The following is a 21890-nucleotide window of genomic DNA, read 5'->3' on the forward strand; positions in this document are numbered from 1 at the left end:
CTGCCAGGGGGAAGGTTTATGTGTGCTTTGAGGGTCCATTGGGGGTGCATTTAAAAGAGGAAACGAGAGAGAAAATAAGAGGGATGGTGTTGGAAAAGGGGGCCACGCCGGTGAAGGTAGGAAGGATGCTCCCCTTTTTAGATAAATACAGCAATAAAACAGCAGCCAAGGTTTTGGAGGAGGGGTTTAAGGAGGGCTTCTGGATTCCCAGTGCGGTGGTGGGCACGGCGAGGGAACCCAGGAATTTGACTTCTGCGCTGCGATTTCCCGAGGTGGTGAAAGCTAAATTGGATAAAGAGGTGAGTCTAGGTAGGAGGTAGGATGAGTGGCCCCTTTCCTTGCCCACCGCTGGAAGGATTGGTAATTTTTCCCTTGGGATTGGTCCCCAAAAAAGAGGTAGGTAAATTTAGGATGGTACATCATTTATCGTACCCTCGGGGGGGTTCGGTCAATGATGGCATTGATCCGGCGGCTTGTGCAGTAGCTTATACATCTTTTGATGCGGCGATTAAGTGGGTGCGCAGGTATGGGCCGGGAGCTTTGTTGGCAAAGGAGGATATTGAGTCCGCCGTCCCGCTCCTACCGGTTCACCCTGGTTGCCTGAGGTTGCTGGGTTGTAAATGGGGGGGATTATTATGTTGACAGGTGTCTCCCTATGGGTTGTTCTATTTCTTGCACATTATTTGAACAGTTCAGTACCTTTTTGGAATGGGTGGTTCGTTTTGTGTCGGAAATAGACTCTGTCATTCACTATTTAGACGATTTCTTAGTGATTGGGCCGGCGGGTAGTCAGGTGTGTAGAGTGTTGTTAGCTACTTTGCAGCGGATGACAAAACGGAGGGGCCAGTGACGGCCTTGACCTTTTTGGGCATTGAGTTAGATTCAGTGGCAATGGAGAGTAGGTTGCCGGCAGACAAATTGGCGGCGCTTCGGGCTGAAGTGCAGGCGGCCATGGGCAGGAGAAAAATGAGGCTACAAGAGGTGCAGTCTTTGCTTGGGAAGCTAAATTTTGCCTGTAGAGTGGTACGCATGGGCAGAGTGTTTTGTAGGAGGTTAGCGACAGCTACAGCAGGGGTGAAGGCGCCGGGGCACTTTGTTAGATTGAATAAGGGTGTGAGGAAGGATTTGTTGGCATGGGATTTGTTTTTGACATTTTTTAATGGTAAGGCATTGTGGCTAGAAGGACCGGTTGACGCAGTGGACTTGGAGTTATTTACAGATGCGGCTGGTGGGGGGGGGTTTGGGGCGTATTTTCGCGGACAATGGTGTGCAGGCGCTTGGCCGGAGGTTTGGGTGAACGAGGGGCTGGTGAGGAATTTGATTTTGTTAGAACTATTTCCAATTGTGGTTTCGTTAGAATTGTGGGGTAGGGATTTGGCGAATAAGAAAGTGCGTTTTTATTGTGATAACATGGGGGTGGTGCAGGCAATCAACAGTTTTTCAGTATCTTCTGGGCCTGCGGTGCGGTTGTTGCGTCATTTAGTTTTTAAGTGTATGGAGCATAATGTATTTATATTTGCTAGGCATATTCCGGGGGTGGCTAACACGGTGGCCGATGCTTTGTCTCGTTTTCAGTGGCAACGGTTTCGAGAGTTAGCCCCAGAGGCAGAGGAAGTTGGTCATCAATGCGCGGGTCATCTTTGGGATATTGCAAGGGGATTATCGAAGGTTTAGTTCAGAGATCGGTGAGTGAGGGAACCTGGAGGACGTATTCCAAAGTATGGGAGGAATGGAAGGCATGGGAAACAGAGGCAGGTAAGGGTGGCGATTGGCAACCACTTCAAGGGGTTTAGTGGCTGTTGGCCAAAAAATTTGCTGAGGGGGTGTCGGTGGCATGTGTTAATAGATTTGTGGCGGGGTTGGATTTTGGTTTTTCTTTTTGGGGGGTGGAGGATTTTACTAAGGCCTTTATTGTTAGGCAAGCGCTGAAAGGGTTCCGGAGGGGTAAGCAAGTACAGTATAGGAGGAGGCCTGTGACTTTTGAATTGTTACAAGGGTTGGTTGGGGGTTTGGGGGTCATTTGTTTTGGAAAATATGAGGCTGTTCTGTTTAGGGAGTCTTTTGTAACGGCATTTTTTGGGGCTATGAGAGTTGGAGAACTGGTGAGTCCGGCAAAGGATAGGCCCGGTGGAATTTTTGTGGAGGATGTTGTAATTACTGCGGATAAGGTAAGTCTGAGGATTAAGCGGTCCAAGACGGATCAAGGGGGTAAAGGCTTTTACGTGCATCTTTTTGCTTTACAGGGTTCGAAGGTTTGTCCGGTGCGAGCGGTGGCGGATCTGTTGACGGTTAGGCCTGAGGGGAGTGATCCGCTGTTGAAGCACGCAGACGGGACGTTTTTGTCCTGCTTTCAGTTTGTGTCTGTCTTCCGGCAAGGTTTGGGTAGGTTGGGTGTCAAGGCTGAGGAGTATTCCTCGCATTCATTTCGGATTGGGGCTGCCACGGAGGCGGCAAGCAGGGGTTTGGATAATTCGGTGATTAAGAAAATCGGGAGGTGGGAGTCTAGACGGTTCAGAGTGTATGTGCGACCGCATTTGATTTAACAGGTTGTTTACATGTGGTGGGGAGATTGGATACTGAAAGGGGAGCGGGGGTTTGCAAATGTTTAATATTTGAGATGGCTGGCATGGCATATATTTTAATTGCAGGTGCGGCCCCTGGACTGGTGTGGATCATTGGCCATTCTTATGTGTGGTGGAGCGCCAAGAGAGCAGAGGTCAGGAAGGACGGCAGACAACTGGGGGTGGCTAGGTCTGAAGCCACGGTTCGGTGGATTGGGATCTCTGGCATGCTTTGGATTCGTGTGGTGCTGGAGGTGAGGAAATTCGCATCGCTGGACAAACCGCCCAATGTACTGGTGATCCACGCAGGAGGTAACGATTTGTGTAAGCGAGGGATCAGGGAATTGATTAGGGATATTAGGCTTGATTTGTTTCGGTTGCAGGTGGAGTTTCCTGGGATGGTGATAGTATGGTCGGATATTATAGCTAGGACCTCGTGGAGGGGGGCGAGATCTATGGCAGGTGTTAATAGGGGAAGGATTAAGGTGAATCAGGAGGTTGGGAGATTTTTGGCCAGGCATGGAGGAGTGGTGGTACGGCACCGGGAATTGGAGGAGGACACAGGTCGGTTCCTGAGGAGAGATGGGGTGCACCTGAACGCAATTGGAACGGATTTGTGGTCCTTGGGCCTGCAGGATGGGGTGCAGAGGGCCCTGCGTGTGTGGAAGGGCGCTCAAGGGTGAGGAGTCATCCTTGGGCGCGGTGGCGGTTGGGGTTGGGGGGAAGGTAAGTGCCCGTGGTAAGTTGGTGGTGAGGGGGCATCCCTGGTGGTGGAGTCCCCCTTTAAGATGTTGGAGGGGGCCCCTAAGGCAAGGTGGGCCTAGGGGCCTTAGCGGTGATTATGGGGGGTTGCAAATATTGCAACTGGGCGGGCTTTACCTTTCAGGACCTGCAGCCTAGTAAAAAGGAAAAGTTTAAAAGTTTAAAGAGTTAATCAGGGTGTTAAGGGTTAATAAGGGAAGTAAAGGTTATATTGGAAGTTATTATACTGTTATTATATGGTTAGATATATAGTTATATATATTTATTTATGTGCAGTGTCATTTGTTAATATTAATGTTATGTTTGATTATTTTATGTTATTTATGTTATTTAAAGTTAACTAATGTTATGTATGTTAAGTTATTTAATTTATGGTTATTTATGCAAATATATGTTAATTGTTTGTAAATAAACGGCTGCTTGCCAGCCAATTTAAGTCCAAAAAGGAGTATGTCGTTTATATAATATTAATAAGGGAGGGGGTGGTTGGCAAGCAGATTGTGAAAAGGTAATGGAAAAGGTTAAAGATTGGTAAAAGGGGGGTTGAAAAGTGGGGAAGGGGAATGTTACAGGGCAAGGCATCCGCACTACCCTGGTCAAGAAATGAGTTGGAAGACAAGAATACCAGTGAATTTCTGCCTAAAAAAAAACTGGAGGAGTTTGAGGATAACCAAAAAACTATATGGTCAGGTATTTGATGGAGATGTTTAGAGAAACTCCAATTGGGGTTGATTTTCCTTCTCAAAGTTCATATTGAAAATTTAATTTTTGTTATGTCAGCAGGGTTACCATCAGGTAGAAACAAGGGGTACTCTGGTACCAGTCTTAGTACAAAAGAGCTTGTTAACAACACTCTGCTGCTTCCCAACAAGTTTTCCTGGTCAGATAAGACTGACGTGGTTTTGAATTTCTTTCTAGGATTGCAGTCCTTGACAGTTCCTTGGTATTGTGAACTATCAAGCTTCTGAAGCAATTGACCTATAACTGGAAGCAAAACAGGAAGCAGAGATGGCACAGGGCTGCCGATTAAGAGAGGATCTGTAAGACTCAATTTTTTTTTTTGCCCTGGATAAAATTGCCCCTGCCACCTGTTACCCCTGTCCTGCTAACCCCTGACTTTGGCACAACAATCACACCAAACATCTACAAAAGACTATTCGTGCAGCTGAGCACAAGTAGAGGAAATCTGGCCTCAGGGCCGACTACATGGACTACATAGCCAGACTACAACTCTTTAAAACTGAACCCCAAGCAAAATTATTTCTCTGCTGTCATTTCCTCTCATGCTTTCAACCCTTACAGCCTCTTCTCAACAATTGACTCCCTCCTAAAGCCCACACCTGTTCCTACCACAACTACTCTTTCTGCCCAAGACATTGCCATCTACTTTAGAGATAAAATTGACAAAATCAGACATGATGTCTCTCTTCCCCCTGCCACTCCAACCATATAAAAATAATAACTTGCTGAAATTTTTTTTTTTCTAATTCCTTATACTATCTTCTTTATATGTCTTATCTATATTTATCTTGTGATCTTCTGATTCTGAACTAAAATACTTACAATGAGCTTACTGTGTATTTATATATTTAAGTACACTCACCTTATATTTTAGCTGGTGTACATTTATTTCAGGTTCTGGATCCTTAATCTTTAGATAATAGTATATATCATGCAATGCCAGAGCCAGGATATGGACTGCAGTAAACACTCTGTAAGGTGTCTTATCATTAGGAAATCAATTCATTTCGATGTTGGTAAATCCACAATCTTTAGTAGGATACAGTAGTGTGAGCGATATAAACCGGTTCTTCATTTGGTTACCAGAAAAGCATGCAAAATGAGTTATAATAATATCCTCCATTATTGGATCATCTGTGTTGCTCGGAAACCTAATACTTTGGAAATATTTCTCCATTCCCGGTATAGATGTATTGGGAGAAGTAAAGACAAAACTGCAGTTACTAACTGAAACATGTTTCCCATCCTGTGACCATGAATCCAAGAAAATAAATGTTTTATTTACATGATAAGGGACAGTACTGTCCAAAAATTTAATATAAGTTCTACTTGCAGTGCCACCGATAACTACAACTTCAGTAGTTGATGTCTGCAGCTCTAGGGGAATTTTATTATAATTCTTTACAGACACCAGAATGTTGAATTCAATACAAATCCCATGATTAGTTAAATGTTGGCTGAGTTGTTGGTTCTCCCGTTCTCCGTATTCATCGTCAGATGAAATGATCCCAACCCAGTTCCACTTCAACCTTTCCAGTAACTTCACTATGGCCACATATTGCATTTCATTATCTGGAACTGTCCGGAAAACATTGGGATACATTTTTCTGTCACTTAGTAAACTATCTCTAGCTCCATAACTGATCTACAAAGAAAGACAAGGGAAGTCATTCAAAACAGACAACAAAAAATAAAAAATTACCCAATGACTAAATACCAAATTACATTTTTGCTACATTATTTCTTTGCACCCTATTCTCCCATTCAGAATATGCTGCCACTGCCCTCCATGCTACTTCATGAAACAGAATGCCTTGCTGCTCTCAAATGTAATTACTAATGAGGAGCAAATTCAACTCCAGGACTCTGTTTTAACAAGATTTCTAATATCTCTACATCTACATCCCTTCACTATTCCCCACAAAGACAAGCTTACCTCTAACTACTCATTAAGTGTGTGACTTATCCAATTCCATGTATTCTATTTTATTCACCACCTAGATCATAATTCAAGATCAGAAACTTTGAAATATACACCCACTTTAATTCTTCCAATTTCCACATGGATAGGAAGGAAAATGTGTACATTGATTAATTAAGTCAGTCAGAAAATTATCTGTAGGAATTGACCTTTCAACTACCATCACGAGTAATGGGATAAGGTACTACCGTATATACCCCCGTATAAGCCGACATTTTCAGCACCCAAAATGTTCTATAAAAGTCATCCTCAGCTTTGACGCCAGTCAGGTGCATTGAAGCACCCAATCCGGGAGCCACATCCAGAGGTTTCCGTCCCCTGATAACAATGCCATCAGACTGCGTCAGAAATACACTGCCAGCAAAAACCAGCAGGGGTACGCTGGAGTTACATACTACACGCCGCAACTCTGGCGCCAAATTCAAAGGAGTGAATGGTGGTAAATAACATTTATTTACGGCGAGTGCAGTGACGATCTCCGGGGTTTCCCGGTGACGTCGCTGCATGCGTTGGTGCAGGCGGGAGGTGGGGCGGGAAATTCAAATCGCTTTGCATTGAACTCAATACAAAAAATCTGTATTGAGTCCAATACAAAGAAATCCTTCTATAATATATATATATAATTGTATTATATATATATTATATAAGCTACTGTACAGGTATATTACATACACTATTTTTTTTTAAACTTTTTTTAAAGATTTTTTTTTTTTAAAGTTTTTTTTTATGTTTTATAAAATAAATTTTTATTAGTAAATTTATAAAATTTTGGACATATTTCGGTGAGTTATGCGGTAATTCGGTGAATTATAAGTGATTATTGAGTAATTCGGTGAATTATAGCCTACAATCTAAAATAAATTTCCATGCAAAAAATTTTACACTTTTTGCATGGAATTACGGAAGATTGGAAAGAATTAGAACACCCGGCGTTCTCGTACGCGTCCCTCGGCGATTCCTGATGATGTCAGTGCATGCGACCATCGACGGTGGTTGTAGCGGGAAATTCAAATGTTTTGTATTGGATTCAATACAAAGTCCTGTATCCAATATAATACAAAATATTACAAAATATATTTATGTGGTTGTGGTATGTGACATTGGACTGTTTTAAAATTTACCACACTAGGGAGGTGTTTAAAAAAATATATTACTATACAGTATACCGAATTATTGCATTTTCAGTATTTCTTATTTATTTTATGTATTCTTGTTTATGTGTTTTTTATTTATCTTTATTAAAAGTATTTTTTTTTTTTTTTTACATGATTGTGTGTTTTAAACTTTTTTTTATATTCATGATATCTACTAGACCCTTGTTCGGACATATTTCTGTAAGTTACTGGTCTACAATTAAAAAAACAATAAAAAATTTCATGTGTACCGCTTTTGGTACAGAAATCTAGACATCAGTGAAACGCCCAGGTGGTTAATTATAAATATGCATTTAGACTTAGGACAGGTCCAAATAATCTATACTTTGTTCATAATAGTACACATTGAAATACAAAAAGAAACAAGTAACCTCTGTATATGTAATATTTACACATTTAGACCAATAATCGTATACAAAGGTATCCCTGAAGAAGCCCAACCCAGGCGAAACGCGTTGGAAACGCACATGGGTACAGCATAAATGAAGAAGTTATCAGAAAATAGATAATAATAGCTGCACTTGGTGATGATAGGCTTGTATGTGGGTTTTTGGTATTTTGGTTTTTACCTGGGTGTAACCATACAGATTCAACAGTTGAGCCATTTGGAGAGTGGTATCTGATCTGAGGTCTCCAATAAAAGCAACCACATTATCCCGCTCCATACAGGAATAATTTGGAGCTTCCTTTGAATGTCCAGACAAGATTTGTAAAACATCTTTTGTAGTTTTCTTCAAATCACCACAAGAATCATACATATTATACCCCAGAGTTACGTTGGGCAGAAAATCCGAATTGTAGTTTATCTCATTAATAGCAAATATAAAAGCCAAGAGATGTAAATATTCTCTTTCATTAACACTGTAAAAAATAGAAATGTTTTTTTTTTGTCATTTTTTTTGTCAGTTTACATTACAGATGGAAAAAAGTAAATTCATGAAATGAATTATTTCACTGATAGGCATTATCCTCACTGAAATTTTTCACCCTGCTTTTCTATAAAGAATTTTGTATTTTGTTGAATTACTCTTAGAAGGAGTTTAATAAAGAAATACCAAAACATTTCCCATTAGCGAATACAATGGTGGCCAGCCTCTGTATGGCTTACTTCTCTTTGTTCTACATATTGATTTACAAAATGTAACCTGTCCAATAATTTTACTGTCCAAATAACTTTGTAGTTCTTGCATACCTACAACTTTTTACTTTAAAAGGTAGTAAGTAACATATAATTATCAAGAATCTTCACAACAGAACCGCACACAATTTAAACAAATACTGTACAAAAAGGAATGCTAATAGAGTAGACATAAAACAAGGATGAACATGTGCTCATTAGCTGTCCCAAGTACTAAACCCAGGGTACCTAGTTATTATGTCACACATATACATTTATGGGATCTTATGTAAATATTGATGGTCTAAATCCAACGTGTAGAAAGAGAGATGACTTGCAAGTAAATCTAAATAGTATGATATTTAAAAATATTAAGACAGACAATAAAAAATAATTTGATTAAATACATAGCTGTGGAAGTGAGTTGTATTTGGTCAAGGAGTCTCCCCAATATTAATGGCTTGGCGGATGTTAAAAAAACATGTTGCATACAGTAAGTTCCTATTGAGACTCCAGATTCGGTGTGGAACTATGTTTTAAATTACACAGCACTGAAACAATGGCCAGTGCTTGCCAGCTAAAGGAAGAGTGACATTGTTTTAGAACAACCTCATGAAAGATATACATATTATTGTTGGTGAAACATTATTAATCATAAATAAAATTGTATTAACCCAACACTCTACACTTTGGCTCACCAATATGATAATGGAATGTCAATGATACAAAGGGGCAAAATTTCAATATTTGAAAGGATTCACTTGCTATAAAACAGCAAAATACACACATATATAATCACCATTATATTTACAAAATACTACAAATGTAACTTTCAGTTACTCAGAACTAATTAGCAATTCCATATCTGTTCAACTGATTTTTCCCAATGGCAAATCTTGGGGGAAAGTTCCTCTGGTGGTCCTGTAAAATGAAAATATACAACATAGTCCTGGAAGACAATAGGCTATAGGGTGCATATCCAACAGCCAGTCTTGTTCTTCAGCTGAACATAATATGATGAATATGAGGTGATTCTTGAAAGTGTCTTGTAGAAAATAATGATAATCAGATTTCACCAGAGGCCAAAGCAACACCAGACACAACCACCACATCTGATATTGAATAAGACCATGCTGCACATGCCCAAACTTGGAGCATGTGCAATTCATCTTCCGAAATGGCAATAACAATTGTTAATTTAATATATGCCTAACCTTCTCATTTGGACTAGATTAAGGCTTCTTCCATCTATCCTCCCCTCCTTCTCTCCACCCTCCTAACTGCGTTTTCTCACCCCTATCCATACTATGTTTTTTTTCTCAAACTCATTATTATTCCCCCCCATTTTTTCTTTTTTTTTAGAAAAAAGCTAATTGTATTTATCATTGTCCCGAGTTCAATACGACTCAAAAGAAGACACTAAGTATTTTTTTTTTTAAATTTATTTTATGAAGGCACTAATTAATCTAGATCTTCTAGATCCAAAATATGTAGCCATGCCTTTCAATACCATACCATAAAACCCCAATGTTATATTATTTTTTCTAAATAAGTACTGATACTGAATTTTCATATTATGTAAATTTGGAAATCTGTGTTAAGAGGTTATTAACACTTTAACAAAAATGCTTAGTAAGAATGTATTTCTTCCTCCTCTTTTTTGTATACATTAGTACATCTCTTACAATGCTTTGATGAAGCCGCATTGGCGAAACGCGTGAGCTTGGAGATAACTGTATCCTATTATAATTCATGTTTACAATGCTCAACCAAGATGTCATGATACTTACCTTGCAAGATTGTACTATTACTTTTTATTATTGAACAGTTGTTTTTTTTGTCCAGTTAGAGACTACCCTATATATAGTGCCCAATGTTGTTTTTTACAAACGATCAATTCTTCGCTGATAAATTGGTAAAAAAAAACTAAAACTTTTTCCTCGTTTTTCTTCTTTTAAGATGCAATATAGAGGAAGTACCTGAGCAAACATCTCCTTAAGTGCTCTCAATAATCAATGAATGACTGAAAAACAGATCCAATATACTTTTCAACTACAACCTTAGAAGAACATTACAGTATAAAACCATTATCAAAAACCATACAGACCATGAAGCAGGTTAACTGATCTGGTTACACAGAGGAGGACCTCTGAGAAGAGGTCAGTCCTAGAGGAAAAGTGTGGAAAAGTCACCGCAGGAGCTCAGTTTGTCTAAGCCTGTCATTTGTAGATCCAGGGTTGGAAACCAATTTTTTTAATATCATTATTATTGTTATTATTATTAAATAGGATTTATATTGCACAAACATATTGCGCAGCGTTGTACATCGTACAGAAAACAGACAGGTCCATAAATACTTGGACAGAGACAACTTTTTTTCTAATTTTGGTTCTGTACATTACCACAAATAACTTTAAATGAAACAACTCAGATGCAATTGAACTGCAGGCTTTCAGCTTTAATTCAGTGGGATGAACAAAAAGATTGTATAAAAATGTGAGGAATAGGGATGAGAGAGTGAGAATATTAGGTTCGATCTCGCTTCGAATCGGGCCTTTATCGCTTCCTAAAAATGTAAGCGAGCATGGCCCTCTGATTCGCCGAGAGGTCGAGCACTTGCCAAACAGAAGGATTTCCAGGGTTGCATCATACAGCCCTGGAAATCCTCTGTGATCCCCGGGGACCAGAGGGTAATTAACCTCTAGTGCCCTGGGGATTGCACACTCTTCTCAATTAATGCAGCCACAGCTCCAATAATTGAGAAGATGCCCAGCACAGGAGAACCTCCTGACATTGTAATATAAGTATCTCTTACAAATGATACAATAGTATCAGTAACAAATGTATAATTTGTAAGAGATACTTATATTACAATGTCAGGAGGTTCTCCTGTGCTGGGCATCTTCTCAATTGAAAAAATCTGCAGTTCAGTTCCCATGGTCACGTGACCGTGGGAACTTTGCTGTCACAGCTCATCAATGAGTGCAGCTGAATGTGCAATCCCTGGGGCACTAGAAGTTTGTGATGTTGGTGATCTGGTGAGTTCTGAATATCACTGGAGATGCTACTATCCATCTTTTACTCAATGTGGCTGGACCTGGTTCCAAGGTCCTGCAGGTCTTTTCACAGCTCAGTGGTGATAAGCACACTAGTTTTAGCCAGTTCAGCTTGTAGGAGAGAGGCAAAATTTGAAAACATTGCTGGATCAATAGCATTTTCCATGTGGGACCAGACAGATCCAGTGCAAGGGCTTGCCAATTAACTATTGGGGAGAACTAAGGGGGAGAAGCAGTGAAAGATAAAGATGTATCCTGAATCCTGAGCTGTGACCCTGATGACACAGGGACAGAAAGTGCTGTTTGGGTTGTCCCAGTAAAATTTGGAGAGCAGGCATTCCTCCTCCCTCCCTTTCTGATGTTGAGCCCTCTCTATTCCCTCCAGCTGACTCATGTGGCAGATTCTGTCCTCTGGCCGGCACCATCTTGAGGTTACTTAGTGCAGCCTGAGAGCGGGGGCATACGGGGGCACATAGTTAGGTGGTCTGGCAGTAAGCAAGGAGTAGAGTATAGATGGAGTGTGTTGCACCAGTCATGAACACAGTCTCTCAAAATTTTTCATAGGGCAAGCAAATTCCCTAGTTGGTGAAAGGGATCTAAGTAAATGGGACATCTGCTGCACTCTCCAAAAATCCAAAATAAATTGGTAATTTGGAGATGAGATCCAAACTCTTCACCCAGTGGGAAGAGAGGATTACCTAGAATGGGAAATAGTGGTGATTTCCTTGGAGATATAAAGGCACATAGGTGTACTCTCTTACCGATGTCCCACGTGGGTCTTTTAGTGGGGTGATGTTTAAAATCAATAAAATCAAATAGCTAAGGTACACTATTCGGTGGGATCTCATTGAATGCTTGTTCCAGAGTGACTAACTATTTATATGAAGGATGTCTACACCAATCTAACATTCTCATTAGATGAGAAGTCACATGGTGCAAATAAAAGTTAGGAACTGCCAGCCCCCTAAAATCTTGAAGCAAAAAACAATAAATTACAAATCTATAGTGGGTTGCTTTCCCAATGAAGCAGAAAATCAATAATCAATAACAAATGATTATGTCAAGATCTGCATGACAATGGTTTGAGATGGGTTTACTGTGTGAGTCCTTTATTGAAAGCAAAAATAACTAGAGAATAACCTAGAGTCTAGAGAACAAATGCGTTCCTACAATTGTCAAAAACAGCTATTGTAATCAGTCTATGAGCAGGTATATAAATCTAAAAGTTTTTGAAGATAATATGAAACCAGTAAGTGATTGATTGTAGAAGAGTTATGGAAGGATATGAAATGCACTTTAAAGTTCATCAGATTCTCCACAGATGTGATCCATCAAGTATACATGTCTATAAATATAAGGTCATGAACATAAATAGGCAATCCAGTTCAAAAAAAACGTAAACAGTTAGTGTGACTGTAATGAACCTCTCTTATTTATGCCCTTTTGAAATCGTACAGCTCCCAAACCAATAATAAAATGAATTAACATGGAACAGCAGGGTGGCCATATTACCCCAATTTTTAGGCCTTTGCTAAACCCATACCCACCCTACACCTTTACAAATGATAGAGGAGAAGGATTAGAGTGCAGGTGTCAGACCACTAACTTTTCCTTGTAAATATGGTGCCATTTTAAGTCCATTTTACAATTTCACTGTGGGCCTCTTGAGATGAGAGTTACTTTGAAATGACTTTTGTTTTGTAACTTTTCTTTCACAATGTTATCTTAAAACTGAATTTGTTTTCTAAAGGCAAAAGTACATAAAATAATGTTGATTTATTTTTCAATTTTTTCTAAAATTACACCTAAAAATACATTTTGACATCTTTTTTTTTTTTTAATAAGAAATTTTAACTGATGATATTCACACAACAAAAACACACATATATATACATATTTGACCTACATATGAATGAGATAGTAAATACAATGTAACAGGACACTGTTTGACATCTGATTGTAGATAATTAATATTAAGGGAGTGGAAACAGGGAAGTGGAAATGAACATAGAACATATCTCCTAGAAACATTGTTCAGTGTTTTAGAGTATATGTCTTATGATCAAATGTATCCACATGCTTATACTTATTAAAACAAACTGCATATATTTGGTGAAGTAATTTTGCAATTTCTCTCTAGGTGAAAAAACTGGGTTAATAGCATCATTGCTTGTAAAATATTAGGGCGTGAAAACCTGAAAAAAATCCAGCCCACATATCTAAAGACTGCTAAGAGGCAACATTTTTGTCTTTAGGCTTACTTGGTCCATTCGGGAAACTCGTCCAACCAGATTTTCACATTATAATATACATGGTTACAATATCATCAAAAATATATAAAATCCTACATGAATATATAATCCAAAAGGTATAAATGAGTATTCCAATCTGCTCAGTTGTCAAATATTAAACCCAACCGAACTTTCAAATTGAAATCAGCTAAATACATTCTTGGTGCATCAACAAATGGTGTGTAAATTGACACTGTTTGTTCTTTAAAATCAGCAAAAACAGGACATTAAAAAACACCTGAAATGGAGCAGTATCTGACAGGGCTGTGGTAGCATGAGGGCTACCACACACCAGTTCACTTGCCATGCCAAGATAACACAAGGACCATTCACATTGAATGGGGTGTTAGAAATTTGGTGGATTACATTCCAAACAGCCCCGTTACCATCAGACGTAGAATAGAACTCTATTGCACCAGTGGTATTACAACAATCTTTTTTACATCATTAGTCGATTTTCTAGCAATAATGTGGAAGACTCTTTCCTATACAGACCGATTTCTCTGACTTTCTACTTATTGTAAAAATTAGCTTTTTTTTTTTACTTTTTTATAATGTTATCTATCTATTAGCAAATTGATGTTATATGATAGGGTGGCCTAGTCAAGTGTTTAGAGATGACTGGGTTGAGGTGAGGTTTCTTGGGGAGTCATTTGGCAGCCTAGACCCATGAAATGTCCACTCACCTCTCCCATGTAGGTTGTTACTCATGTTGCATATTGTTGGGGGGATTTACAAAAGATCTTGTGATACATATCAGCTATGGTTGGGACGTTAGATTGTGAGCCTCCATGAGGGACAGCTAGTGACATGACTATGGACTTGTACAGCGCTGCATAATATTTTGACACTATATAAATACTGTGTAATAATAATAATATCAGTCCCACCCCTTTATACATACTTCCTTTCTTGGGCCAGCCCAGTCCAACCACTCTTTTTATTTCATACCACCCCACCCCTGACTTTTCTTCCTCACCTCTTCCCTATTCTCCCTACCCCCTTTGGAGGACAAGAGGAAGTGCCTTAATTGCCTACCCTCTGTCCTCTGAGCTCTGCCATCTATTCCTAGCATACATTGATTTTCTTCTCTAGCCATATTATATAATCCATCTGGTGAACTGCTGTAGGTCATTTCATTTTTTGTTAGAGGTCACCTGGACCCCTCACATTAGAAAGAGTGACTTTTTTTCTCCTTCCCTGAGGAGACAGGGTGGCCTGTATCTGTGGATTTGTGTATTTGTGGATTGTTAACTTTAGGAGCCAGCTAGGAATAGGAAAAGTTTTCTCCTTTTTATAGGAACAGTTTGTCACAATCTGGAAGTTCTGATAGTATAATTGGTTTTGTTGTTTGCTCTTTATTCCCCTAGTTTACCTTGCATGCCCATTTTTTCTTCTTGACTCGATCGCCACCATCTTGCTGATAAAAAGGCTGTATGCGTTGAAGCAGTAACTTGTCCACCATGTCCCCTGCCAAGTCAGAGCCATAGTTCTCCTATTAGCAGGAAGCAGAGTGGGTGTCAGCCCTCTGCATATAGACCACTGCTTCCAAGCAAAGAGCAATATGCTGGAAGGACTATGGAGTCTTTTATACCAAGTAGACATAGAATACATTAATAACTGTACTTCTTATCCTTATTTGTCCCCTAAACCTCCCCACTAACCACCAAGGTACCTCTGTCATTAGCAGCATGACAGAGCAATTTCATGGTGATGACATTTCTATGAAATTAAAGTTAAACTCCATGCACAGATTAAATATTAAAGAGCTGGTTTACCTGGCAAAGACTTTTTTTTCATCCAACAGGAGATTCTTAGCTCTGCTACACAGCACAGCTCTGTCTGGCAGGGCAGGGGACCTGATTTTTCTCTGCTGCAGTTCAGTAACACATAAAGGTTAGGAGCTTTTCACAGCAGAAAAGAGAATCAGCGGACTGAATGGACCATATTTATGCCACTGTTTTCCTATCAGTATATTTCTTTCTTTCACAGCAGCAGAAGATTCCAGTTCCAATCCCAAATCCAGGTACTTTTACTGTTTACATTAAATATTAAAATACATGTAATGATGAGTTTGTACATTAGATGACTTTTTTTCTTTTATGTCTTCCTGGATTTCAACTTTGTGCATTAACTACTAACACTAACACTAACTAACTACTAGCACTAACACTAAACACTAACTACTAGCGGCACAGTAATGTATTGGGGTAAAAAGGAACACTTTACCAAAGCACAGATCTGCAAATGTATTCTGTACCCCTTTACCCCTCTACTTGTTTTGGGCAGGAGACTTAGAAAGCGTCGATGCCAAAGCATCAGTATGACAAACCATCAACTAATGTGTTTAAATGCATAGGTGATCATAGGTAATTAGTAATAGTTTCCCTGCATTTCATGAACCATCTAATATCTGACTTACGCTGAACACATGCTATTTTTGAATGGGCTTCCCTTCCAATGCCACAATGACACTGCAGAATGTACAGTGAATATTCCTCCTATAATGATGTCTCCTTCTTGAGAATACGTATACTCGAATGTATAATTCCTCATTGTGATATCACATTGGTAAGCAGAGGTCTCTATGCCATATGTAGCAAGGGTCCAGCACAAAGCCAACAGCCAAAATATTCTTTTATAGGCTTGAAGACAAAATACCAGAATCTCTGATAGAATTGACTGCATTGTTTCTCTTCTTCTAAGAATCTCATTGATGAAAAACACACAGAATCCTGACACTGATTACAGGCTCATGTAATGTGTGTGACAGTGTGAGGTTTATAAAGAACAGCACTTGTATTTTTTACTGATACAATGGAATAAAAATATAGCAGAAATTTGAAAAAAGAAAAGCAAACTAAAATGGGCAAAGCCCCCAAGGACTGTTTTCTGTGAAATTGTACAACTACTTTAAGTACATTTACTACTTATTCATAATATTGATGAAAACTTCAGTTTAAACATACAAGATGTGGGCTGCATGTGGGAAATTGCAAAAGCAAAGAGCTTGCAGCAGTTAAACAAAAGTACTTATCTGCGTTTTAATTTATGTTAATAGGCATTATACGTTTAACGCGTTTCACAGAGCAAAATCCGCTTCCTCAGAAACAGAGCAGCCTATTGGAAAAAAAATTAAATTAAGAAATTAAATCACTAAGATTAACGGAAGTAAGGTGCAATATTATATTATAATAAAGTATATTACCTTCATATCCTTCTATTAATAAAAATGATTTAAACCCCATCATTTCCGTAAAACGTGTTGATCGTTTAATGCCCATCAACATAAAACAGACTAATTATGCAAATGTAACGATCAATTTAATGGTTCTATGTAGTTTTAATGACGTTTTGAATAAATTAATGTTTTATGCTATGTCAACCAATTGTGTATATGAAGATTGATTGAATGCCTTTAATGTCCTGAGATTATTTATCTGCACTTTCATCCATTGAATCTATGTATGGCACAAAGCAAAGGGAAGTCTCCTGCTGCTTCTGATGTCAGTCAGCAGACAATTCTGCCATTGAAGAAGGTTGGGCATGTGGTGCTGGAGCCCTGCTCTGCAAACTTATTATTGCATCTCGCTTTAATGAAGCAAGTAAAGAAAAGGAAGGACAGTAAGGGTAGTTCTAGGACTACAATGATCAAGCTGTCGCAGAAAGAGTGCAGAAATTAATTGTGCACAGCTTGTAAAGAGAACTGTATGTTATTATTCAAGAATTGTTACATGGTTCTAAATTTTGAGAGCACTCAAACTTTACCATTTGATGGCTCCCATTATTCAAACATTTAGGGAGGTTATCTATTAGTATGAAGTGGGCCCTCCTCTTCTATCCAAAATTTAGGAGGAAGGTCCAATTTAAGAAGAAGGCAAACCTCTGGCATCAAAAAGACACATTTTCAGGAGGACTGCTACTCTGGATATTTTACCTTTTTGGTTAAGCTAGGAAAAAATCCCAGTCCAACAGTCATTTCCTAAAATGTTAGACCAATCCACATGATTGGCTATAAATTTTCATTTTTAGGCAATATACATATTTATTGGAGTGAAGGTCTTCATCCTGGAAGGGTGGAGAAATAGACAAACGAGTAATACAGATGATTTTTTGAACAGATGAACTCACACACATTACCTAATTGGGATTTTTTAGGTAATTTTGCTCTCATTCATTTCCTCCAGGCACTCCCAGGTCTGGTGGCTTTAAAAACAATGCCCACTATGACACTTTTGGCAAGTAGAGAAGAAACAGCTACTGAGAAGATGCCACCAAAAGATGTTACACCCAGAATGCAGGTTACATCTACTGGGCGGCCAAGGAACAAGACGACACAAAGGAAGCTCAGCATGATGGGGACCAGAGGAACATAGCTTAGGTGCCGATTATTAGCTTTCACAATATGAGTATATTGAGTATAAATAAATAATCCCAATGTCAAACCAGTTATAATAAAATTTAAAAGGTCACAGGTGAAAATACTGAAGCAAGGAAGTCCTATTTATAGGAGATAAAATCCACTATTTTTTGCACACACCTATCCTGATTATTAATGAGACATTGATAATCGCTGCAGCTCATGCAGTTATTACTATCTGTGGGTATAAAATACACAACATATCACTTTTTATAGCAGTAGTCCTAAGCAGGGTCCCCCAGGTTCCTGGGGATTCTAATAAGACCTTAGCCATTTGGTAATGATCAGCTCCAAAAAAAAAGGATCTACATCTTCTTCCCAATCATTACCTTGATCACCACCTTCTACAATTTGTCACACATATACCCCTTCTCCTCTCTGTGTTTTGGTGGATGTGGAGAGGTGGGATTCATGTACCATATTTGTTGGGAATGCCCTACAGCTCAGAGATTCCGATATGCTAACGCAATTTTAGTTTTATCATTGCAGCCTACACCTACCCTGGCTCTACTGTAGTTGAACTTAGGGACCACCTGAGAACGGTATGCAGATTTTTTCTCCATATCTTTAATGCAGCAAAAACCTATTCTTGCCAGGGCTTGGAAGTCCCCTTGGCTCAACGTTGGTGAGGTGAAACTATGTATGAAAGAAGCACATTTGACTCACAGCTTATGGGAATTTAAGGCTCAGTTTGCTAGGGGTGCAAGGCAGAGTGCTTCTTTCCATTACCCTACCCTACCCTTATTTTTTTCTTTCATTAATATTATTTTAGGGACACTGTCATTCGGGTTCAGCGGCCAAGTAGAGGCCAGTTAGCCCAAACCTTGCTGTTGTAATCTGCAGTAACAGCATGGGTATGTTATTTAGGGCACAGCCAAATATATCGCTATATATGTCTCAATTGGAGGTTTTTGCATGCTAGGATAATATATTGCTTTTATCTATGTAACTCAAATTCAAATTTTTACATGGCTACCTTGTTTTGTTAATGGTATTGATACTAAGTAAACAATGTTATCTTCTTTATTGTGAAAAACTCAATAAAATAATTGTAAATATAAAAATGGCAATAAAGTAATATTTTCATGTGTGGTATACATTTAGGTCCATAAAAATTTGGACAGAGACAACTTTTTTCTAAGTTTGGTTCTGTACATTACCCCAATTAATTTTAAATGAAACAACTCAGATGCAGTTGAACTGCAGACTTTCAGCTTTAATTCAGTGGGTTGAACAAAAAGATTGCAGAAAAGTAAATACAGAGGGTGTGCCTCAAGGTGCAAGCCACTCATAAGCCTCAAGAATTGAAAGGCTAGATTGGACTTTGCTCAGGAACATCTAAAAAAGCCAGCACAGTTTTGGAAAAAACATTCTTTGGACAGATGAAACCAAGATCAACCTTTACCAGAATGATGGCAAGAAAAAAAGTATGGAGAAGGCGTGGAACAGCTCATGATCCAAAGCATGCCACATGAATTGTCTGCTCAAATCCAGCTAAATGCAGTGACATTGATTGGGAGATGTTTCATAATAGAGATGGACAATGACCCAAAACATACAGCCAAAGCAACCCAGGAGTTTATTAAAGCAAAGAAGTGGATTATTCTTGAATGGCCAAGTCAGTCACCTGATCAGAACCCAATTGAGCATACATTTCACTTGTTGAAGATTAAACTTTGGAGAGAAAGGCCCACAAACAAACAGGAACTGAAAGCCGCTGCAGTAAAGGCCTGGCAGAGCATTAAAAAGGAGGAAACCCGGCATCTGGAGATGTCCATGAGTTCAAGACTACAGGCTGTCATTGCCAGCAAAGGGTTTTCAACTAAGTATTCGAAATGAACATTTTATTTTTAGCTTTTTATTTTGTCCAATTACTTTTGAGCCTCTGAAATGAAGTGATTGTGTTAAAGACTTTAGTTCCTCACATTTTTATGCAATCTTTTTGTTCAACCCACTGAAAAAAGCTGAAAGTCTGCAGTTCAACTGCATCCAAGTTGTTTCATGTAAAATTAATTGTAGTAATGTACAGAACCAAAATTAGAAAAAAGTCCAAATATTTATGGACCTAACAACTATTATACCAAAAATCAGTTCATGTTTTGCTTTTGTTGGTGCTTCCTCTAATTTATGTCTGCTCGTGTTTGCACATGATGTATGCTTTAATTATTCTACCATCTTTTCTTTTCTGAGGAAGCAGTGACTTATCCTGTGAAATTTAACTTGCCTGACCTAATATTGTAAGGATCTAATATGTTTGTATACATCTTCTATGTGGAGGTCTTTTAAACAATATTGCGAACATTATATGACTAGTTTTGTATTTAGTTTTTTTATTGAGATGTGTTTTGTTTAGATTTTTTTCTTTTAAAACCATGGATTATTTTGGATTTTATAATTATTAATCAAAATCTTGAGAATATTTTTTTCTTTAAAGCAAAACTAAAAGCCTCATTTGGAGAATGTGTTTCTTTATTTCTTTCAAGATACATTAAATTTCTATTAGAAATGTGGCCTTAAGGCAACCATTTCCCTCCTTTTAAATTATTTATCCTTTGGCAATGCAGAGGACTTGAGAAAATGCTATGTGCACTTGCAGCTTGTTTAGATGTTTACTCCTGTAAATTGGGTAATCTTTCCAGTAAGTACATAAAGAGTAATGAAAATGTAACAAAGAGTTTGCTGAATTATCTCACTTAAAAGTATATCTTCTCCAGCCTTGAAGAGGTTTAATAAATCAGGGCCATTGTGTCAGACTATATAAGCTTCTACAGAAATTGATATGATAATACCTCTGTTTTTTAATTAAAAGTTCTTATTCAGTAGTACAGAGCAGGTGGAGACAGGTGAAAAAAATATAGAAAATGTAAAAAAAAGTGCACAAAAGACCATAAACCTTGGAAAAATAGTAAAAACATCTTATGCTATATTTGGCATTTACTAAAACTAAAAAGCAGTTTTCAAGTCTGTATGGACATGTAATATATTATAAATTAACAAACACATACATAAACACGACATTCATATACAAACAAAAAATAAATTCCTTCTAAAAATTTAAAATAAGCCTTGTTGTGATAGAGCTGATACCACTAATCAATGAATAATGTATTACTAAACATATCCACAATAACATACACCTAATGGGTGCGTAGTTTTGTGCTCATCAGTGATTTTCTTTTACTCCGTAAGTTAATTAAATATTTTTTGTTGTATTAAAATAATTTTGCCAACATGCACTTTCTGGAAATTATCTCAGGTTTAAGGGGATTATCCCCTCAGGGGATAACAATACATAAAGTAAAATCTAAGATTAGTTTATATATCGTATTTTTGATTTTTTTATATAGTGTATAACTGACACCATAGGACGGGACACATGCAACCTTCATAACATATTTCAAATCATCAAGACCCCTACTTCTTCTGCAGGAGTTTCATACAATTAATACCAAGTAAGTGCCAATAATAAAGTTAACATTTAACACTATCCAATCTAATTACCTCTCTTATTTCCAGTTAATCCTATTTACTGATTTTTTTCTATGTCAAGACATCCACAAATCCTTATATACCTAATACTAAATTAGATCTACTATATGATTTTTCTTCTTCTATGAAAATTGTATGATAATTGATACCATTCTATATTATATATTCTATGTTCAAACTGATGTTATGTTTTTTTTATTATAACACAGCTAGTGTGAGTCTAAGGCCCTAATTCATCAAGCAAAATCGGACCCTCGCTTGCGCATTCGTATTCGCGATCCGAAATCGTAAGCCGTCGCGCAATTCAGCAACTGAATG

At 38.2% G+C, this 21890-nt stretch overlaps 1 long non-coding RNA gene across 1 annotated transcript in view; it reads left to right on the top strand.

The window, feature by feature from the left end:
* Positions 1–19147, top strand: part of LOC140327328 (uncharacterized) — a 40277-nt gene extending 21130 nt beyond the window's left edge. Inside the window, exon 3 of the long non-coding RNA XR_011920021.1 lies at positions 17851–19147. This is a non-coding gene — a long non-coding RNA (uncharacterized lncRNA). The remainder of the gene's footprint in view (positions 1–17850) is intronic.
* Positions 19148–21890: the final 2743 nt, after the last annotated feature.

This window comes from Pyxicephalus adspersus, chromosome 3 (genome assembly GCF_032062135.1).
Source record: "Pyxicephalus adspersus chromosome 3, UCB_Pads_2.0, whole genome shotgun sequence".
In the NCBI taxonomy this organism is placed as follows: domain Eukaryota; kingdom Metazoa; phylum Chordata; class Amphibia; order Anura; family Pyxicephalidae; genus Pyxicephalus; species Pyxicephalus adspersus.